Consider the following 6,392-nt stretch of genomic DNA (forward strand, 5'->3'; position numbering starts at 1 on the left):
GGTTTTATACTCTGGCGTGCAGCCTGCAAAGGACCCGGTACCTCACGAACCACAGCGCCCCACGTGGCCTCCTCCGGCAGGCATCGTAATCGGTGCCACTCTTGCACCCGCGCTCAGCACACTACAGTCGTCAGCCGCGGCAGCCTTCGACTGTGGCAACGCCGTCGACGATGATGACAACTATTCCACCTCACGAGCTCCTTAAGGCTTTCGCACTAAAAGTAAACGCGCACTTGAAATTAAAGCCGATAAAAAGCGAGCGAGCGCTCTTAACGAAGTCACGAGATGACCAGATACGCTGGCAAGGCCGACAGCTACTGGCAAGCATTCCTTGGGCGCACATCGCTAACTATGCGTCTGAGTCTCCTTGTGCAGCTTAGTTACAACAGCACAATACGCAGTGAGGATCGTTTTCTTGTTGTACTGCCGTGCCCACATGTGTGCTTAAGTATTCCCTATGAGTGTTTAAATTCGTGCAAGCTCCTCGTTTGTGGGGACATTGAAGAAAATCCGGGACCAACTGTTGATGAAATGTTCGAGTCTGTATTGAGTGGCCAGCAAGCAATTAGAGCTGATATCGCTTCATTGAAAGAACGCCTTCAATACACGGAGACAGCAATACACTGTTTCGAAAAGCGTTTAATCAGCTTGGAATGCAGTATGACTGAGGTTCGAGCAAAGACCCATGAAAATGAAGAAACAAATGCAGTTGCAACCGCAGCGCATGAGCTACTCAAACTTCACCATCAAAAACTGGTTGATTTGGAAAACCGCAGCCGCCGTTCGAATTTGATTGTTTTTGGGATTACCGAAGATCCTAATGAAACTGAAACAACGCTACGGGAGAAGGTTATTCAAGACGTCTTCAAGGATAAGGTGGGGTAGATTGTGTTTCAGTAGCGAGAATTCACAGACTCGGGAAGAGACCTACAGGAAGGCCAGTCATTACGTTTTTCCAGGATTACACTGAAAAGCAAACCCTCATGAAAAATGCTCACAAACTGGAAGGATCAGGAATATCCTTGCAAAATGATTACTGCGCAGAAACGCTGCGTAAGCGCCGCCTACTTTGGAACAGCGCGAAAGAAGAAAAAGATAGCGGCAAAAAGGTCTGGCTTGTTCGTGATAAGATTCGCGTTGGTGAGAACTTGCACATTTGGGACGACGTACACAACACACGAAAACTAGTTCTAAAAAGGGATGACACAGAAATGAGATTAGAGCAGGCAGAATAGCAATCACGGTGTTTCCAGTTTCGGCTGCTTTCACTAAATGCCCAAAGCATTGTCAACAAGATAGACAGATTGAAAGATCTTTTATTCGTGCCGCCGCGGTGGCTCAGTGGCTATGGTGCTCGGCTGCTGACCCAAAAGACGCGGGTTCGATCCCGGCCGCGGCGGCTGGAATTTCTTTGGAGGAGAAATTCTAGAGGCCCGTGTACTGTGCGATGTCAGTGCACGTTAAAGAACCCCAGGTGGTCGAAATTTCCGGAGTCCTCCACTACGGCGTCTCTCATAGCCTTAGTCGCTTTGGGACGTTAAACCCCATAAACCAACCAACCATCTTTTATTCGTATATGATCACCATATATGCGTTATTTCTGAAACCTGGTTGCATGACGGGGTGCAGGATGACGAAATAATTTCGCCAGGCTACCAACTGTTTAGAAGAGATAGATTCTCCCGAGGTGGTTGCGTCGCAGTTATAGCAAAAAATAGTGTTGATATAAGAGAACTAGATCGGATTGATAACCACGAAAGCTTGTTTTTGAATGTCTTTGTCTGGGGTTTTTAGTCATACTATGTTCAGTGTACCGCGCACCAAATGCTGATGATCACTTTATGCAGAAATTATACGATCACCTTTTGAAATTCAGAGGAAAAAACTTAACAATGACTGGTGATTTCAATATTCCTCAAATAAAATGGAATAACTGTAGCTATGAGCACAGTCCTTCCTGTGATATACTCATTGATATCATGTTAACTTTCAGTCTTAAACAGGTTATTACTGTATCTACCAGAGGAGACAATATTCTAGACCTCTTATTCCTCAGTAAAATTTTCCATGAAGGAACCGCTGAAATTGATGCAGGAATTTCAGACCACAAATTAATTTCTTTTTCATCAACAATCAATGTCAATAGAAAAAAAAACGAGAACGAATTGAGGTTAGTGACTATGCTAAAGCTGATGATACATCAATTATCGATTACTTAGACCTACACCATGATGATGTCGAGCTTTCATGGCAAAAGTTCAGGGACATAGCCTCTTATTGCATTAATAGATTCATTCCACTGAGAAGTGTAAAGAAACCTACATCACACCCGTGGATAAAGCGAGATATTATCCAAACTAAGGGAAAGCTAAAGCGAATGAAGAAGAAACATGGCAGGCAGAGTTCGTCTTTCAAAAAATTGAAAACTGAATTACAAACAAAAGTGAAAGCACCCCGAGATAAGTTCTTCAGTCATGGCCTTGCCGATTTTATTCCACATGCTCCACAGAAGTTTTGGCGTTTTTTAGGTCATTCTAAACAGGCAATTCATAAAATTAAGGTTATTGATGAAATTATTGAAGACGCTTCCAGTATTCCTGAACACTTCAATGATTATTTTTGGAGTGTGTTTTCTGACCTGGTTGAATTTGAACATTATAACACTGATAAGTCTTTTGTACACGACATTGTGATTTCCAAGCAAGGTGTCGTGTCCGGTCACTGTGTTCAATGCAGCGAAAGACGCGGTACTTTAAGACTGTTTATTTAAAGCTGATGAGGGTGCGACCAGCGTCGACCGAGGCAGGAGCCGAACTGTCCGTCCGAAGAAAGGAGGGAGCGGAGAAGCGTCCACGGGAGGCAGTGGCTCCCCAAAACAGGAGGAGGGTGCGGGGGCGCACCGTGGGGAGGCATGTGGCGACAGCGCGCGAAGAGGGGGCAAGTGGCCGTTAGGACGGGACACTGCACTGGTAACACACACACAAAAGCAGTAAGGGGACACAACACTTCCTTCCCCCTTCGAAAGTTGCCTGGTATCGTGCAGGCGGTCGGCGCTCACGCGTGGAGGCGAGCTGTCTTTGTGCGCTCGGGGGAGAAACACTTGTAGGCTGGCTGTTGTTCGCTGTGTCTTCTAGGTCTGCCCTGGGCGAAGTCTCATCTTCCGGGGAGAGGTGCCAGGCTATGTGGGTTGATGGTGCACGTGTTCTCTCTGCTGGCGGACAGCTCTCAGACGGTGTCGTAAATCTACGCAGCTGATTGAGGTTTTGGCGTGCTACTGTGCCATGTATGTTGACGAGCCAAGAGCGCAGGCCTATGCGTTTGACAATTGTAGCTTCCTCCCAGCGTGGCTTTTTGAGAAACTGGCGGGCGAGGACGCGCTGCCCCTCATTAAGCGTACCGCAGCGCGGAATTGGTTTTTCTTCCCGGAACGTCTCTGCCTTTGGCTCGGGGAGAATGGCTGTGAGCTGGGTTCGCATTTCACGCTCGAACATCTTTTTCGCTGGGGTCTGGCCCGTTGTGCTCTGAACCGTCGTGTGCTGCTTGAAGAGAAAGCGCGCAAGGCGGCGCTGCAGTGAGCCTGTCCGATCTCTTTCAAGGGCGCGTTTTAGCTCGGCCACGTAGCGCTCAGCTTGTCCGTTTGTCGCTGGGTGGTAGGGGGCCGATGTAACTGATAAGATCCCGTTGTCGCGATAAAACTTGAGGATCTCCGCAGACACAAACGGTGTTCAGTTGTCCGATACTACCTTGCGTGGCAGGCCGAACGTAGCAAATAGTGATCGGATGTTGTCAATGACTGCTGCTGAAGTCGTCTGTCCCATTTTCCTTATCTCAAGCCACTTTGTGTAGGCGTCTACGACCACAAGGATAGTGCAGCCCTCAATTGGTCCTGCAAAATCAATGTGCAAGGTGTGCCAGGGTGTGTCTGGCTTTTCCCATTCTGGGACAGTAGCTTTCGGCGGGGCGCTCCGGCGGCTCTGGTAAGGCTTGCATTCTCGCACCACTGTTTCGATGTCGTTGTCAATGCCAGACCACCACATGTAGCTTCTGGCGCACCTTTTCATTGCAACGATGCCCCGATGTCCAGCGTGGATGAGAGACATAGCTTGTGCGCGTAGTTCTCTCGGAATCATCACTCGGGACCCAAATATGATGCAGCCGCGATGAGTGCACAACTCAGTAGCTCGCCTGCGGTAAGCGTCGATGTTGTCCCCTTTGAGTTTGGGGGCGTTGCCTTGTTGAACAGCTGTGTAAACTAGCCGGAGAGCTGCGCACTTCTGCGTAGATGCTGCAACTGTGCCTGCTGTAAGCGGAGGTTCCGGCAGTGCTTCGAACATCAGAACGTCTCCTGGTGGAAATGGTTCGTCAACAGTTGCGTCTAGTGGCAGGCGGCTTAGCGCATCGGCGTTTTGATGTTTATTCCCATGGCGGTAGACCAGATCGTAGTCGTACGCTGAGAGTTTGATGCACCAACGTGTCATTCGCGCAGACAAGGTTGGTGGCATAGGCTTTTGTGGTCCCAGAATGCCCAATAGCGGTCGGTGATCGGTTATAAATGTCACCTTTCGGCCGGCAATGTACTGATGACAGTGTGTCGCCGCGTAGACGATGGCTAGCCCTTCTTTGTCAAGTTGCGCGTAGTTGCGTTCTGCTTGCGACAACGTACGTGAGGCGAAGGCGATGGGGGCCTCCCTTCCTTGGTCGTCAGTTTGCGACAGAACCGCGCCGACTCCCTACGGAGATGCGTCGCAAGCCAAAAGCAGAGGCTTCCCTTCGTCGTAGTGGCGGAGGACTGTACATCTTTCAATCAAGTCTTTCAGTGCATCGAATGACTGCTGATGGCGTGGCGACCATGTCCATGTCACATCTTTCCGAAGGAGTTGGTATAAGTCGTTGGCCACGGTAGCTCTTTGTTCCAAGAACCGGTCGTAGAACGTCAAGAGTCCGAGAAAAGCCTGTAGCTCCTGCTTGTTTGTTGGTGCTCGTGCTTCTGTGATCCCTCGCACTTTGTCCTCAGTAGGGTGAATGCCTGCTGCATCAAATCGGTGTCCCAGAAATTGCACCTCTGGCACCGCAAAACAGCATTTTGATTTGCTTATGCACAAATTAGCGTTTGCTAGCCTTTCGAGAATGAGCTCTAGGCGCGCTGCATGCTCTTCAGAAGTGCCACTGATGATGACATCGTCAAGGTAGACACAAACTCCTGGGATGCCCTGAAGCACTGTTTCCATGAATTTTTGAAATATGGCCGGGGCTGCAGCTACGGCAAAAGGCAGTCGCTTGACTTTGTACAAGCCCTTCAGTGTGTTGATTGCCAATAATTCAGCAGTTGACTCGCTCACCTTAAGCTGCTGATACGCCTGGGTGAGGTCCAATGTGCTGAAGACTCTTGCGCCACGTAGTACACTGAATACTTCTTCAGGTGTTGGTAGCGGGTACGAAGACGCTTTAGTCGCAAGATTGACGGTGCTCCGGTAGCTCCGCAGAGGCGTATGGTTCCGTTCTTCTTGCGAACTACGACAAGTGGTGTGGCCCATTCTGAATGTTGCGTCGGCTCGATGGCACCTTGCTGCTCCAGTTTGTCCAACTCTTTTTCAACTGAAGCCCGGAGAGCAAACGGCACCGGCCTGGCCTTCAGAAATTTGGGTTGCGCGTTGTCCAACAACTCCAGTGTGACCGTGGGCCCTTCGTTTCCTGGAATCTCTTCCGAGAATACTCTTTCGTATTTCTTTTGCAGTTGCTCAACCATGGTCTGGCTCGGCGTCTGGTGTATGCCGCATATCATCACGCCGAATGGAGAAAACCAGTTTCTCCCTAGAAGGCTTGATCCTGAGCCCTTCACAACAAGCAGAGGTAGCGTATGGGTCTGTCCGTTGTAGTTAACCTGCCCGTTGGCAGAGCCCAATAGTGGCAGATTCTGTCCTGACCACGTTCGCAGGTGCGTGTCATTGTGAGGACTCTGTGAGATTGCAGGTCTTATTTTAAATAAACACAAAAGTACAAACAATAAACGAGGCGGATTTTATCAAAACGGAAACCAATTTCAATATGAGCGAGAAAAAAAAGGAAAGGAACAAGAGAACAACGCAACAACACACGGGGGAACAAAACAAAGTGCTTACGGACAATACAGGAAAAAGAGTCAAAGAGGAAAGTTCACACTACTTTTCTTATTCGAGCAACGAGCGGAGAGGACTGGCTGGATGTCGGGCAGTCAAGGAGTCTCTTGGCGTTCCAACGTCGATGCAACGCTACCGCAGCGTTCGTGGGCTCCCGGCACGGTTCCCAGGTCTGGTATCCCGGAAAAGGTCACGTAGGCGCCAGAAACGGCCTGTGTGGAGCAGCTGACGGGTGGTCGGAGAAGAGTGGCGCCTGGGCCTGGTGGTTGAGGCTCT

General features: G+C 49.5%; 1 pseudogene; it reads left to right on the forward strand.

The window, feature by feature from the left end:
* Positions 1-285: 285 nt before the first annotated feature.
* Positions 286-1,235, forward strand: LOC149344997 (uncharacterized; annotated as a pseudogene).
* The last annotated feature ends 5,157 nt before the right edge of the window (positions 1,236-6,392 follow it).

Source organism: Amblyomma mixtum, chromosome 5, assembly GCF_055824585.1.
Source record: "Amblyomma mixtum isolate Tamu chromosome 5, ASM5582458v1, whole genome shotgun sequence".
NCBI classification, from domain to species: domain Eukaryota; kingdom Metazoa; phylum Arthropoda; class Arachnida; order Ixodida; family Ixodidae; genus Amblyomma; species Amblyomma mixtum.